The sequence below is a fragment of the Oxyura jamaicensis genome (genome assembly GCF_011077185.1).
Source record: "Oxyura jamaicensis isolate SHBP4307 breed ruddy duck chromosome 13 unlocalized genomic scaffold, BPBGC_Ojam_1.0 oxy13_random_OJ71761, whole genome shotgun sequence".
In the NCBI taxonomy this organism is placed as follows: Eukaryota; Metazoa; Chordata; class Aves; order Anseriformes; family Anatidae; genus Oxyura; species Oxyura jamaicensis.
In genome coordinates this window covers 90,825-91,332 of record NW_023304316.1, presented here as the reverse complement: position 1 = coordinate 91,332, position 508 = coordinate 90,825, and positions in this window count along the sequence as shown.

Sequence of the window (508 nt, the reverse complement as noted above, 5' to 3'; positions counted from 1 at the left end):
GGTTTAGCCAGAAGAGAGTTTTTGTTGTTGTTTTTTCGGCGGTTTTTAGCCGGTTCCGCAGTTTTCCTCTCCCCAAAAGACGGCAGCGGGCGGATTTGGCCTCTTCGCTCCCTCCTGCCGCCGGGATGGGACCTTCGGCAGTCCCCCGCTCCCTGCCGAGGTTCGGCAAGACCGTGAAATATCTACGTTTCATCTGTTTGGGGGGAAAAAAAAAAAGGGGGGGGGGGGGGTAGACGTGGCCGTACTGCAGACTATTTTCGGGGATTTTTATTTTTTTTCCCCTCGTTGGGGGCATAACGCAATTAGAAAAATCCCATTTGCGCCGTGTTGCTCTTTGTGAGCTCCTCAGCGAGAACCTCGGACTGGGTTTGTCTTTTTTTTTTTTTTTGGCCAATCGCAATTTGGGGAGGGGAGCCCGGCACCGCCACCCTCGCCCGGGTCGCAGCAGCTGCGTTGTTACCTGAAATCAACTTTTTTTTTTTTTTTTTTTTTTTTTTAAATTTCCCCC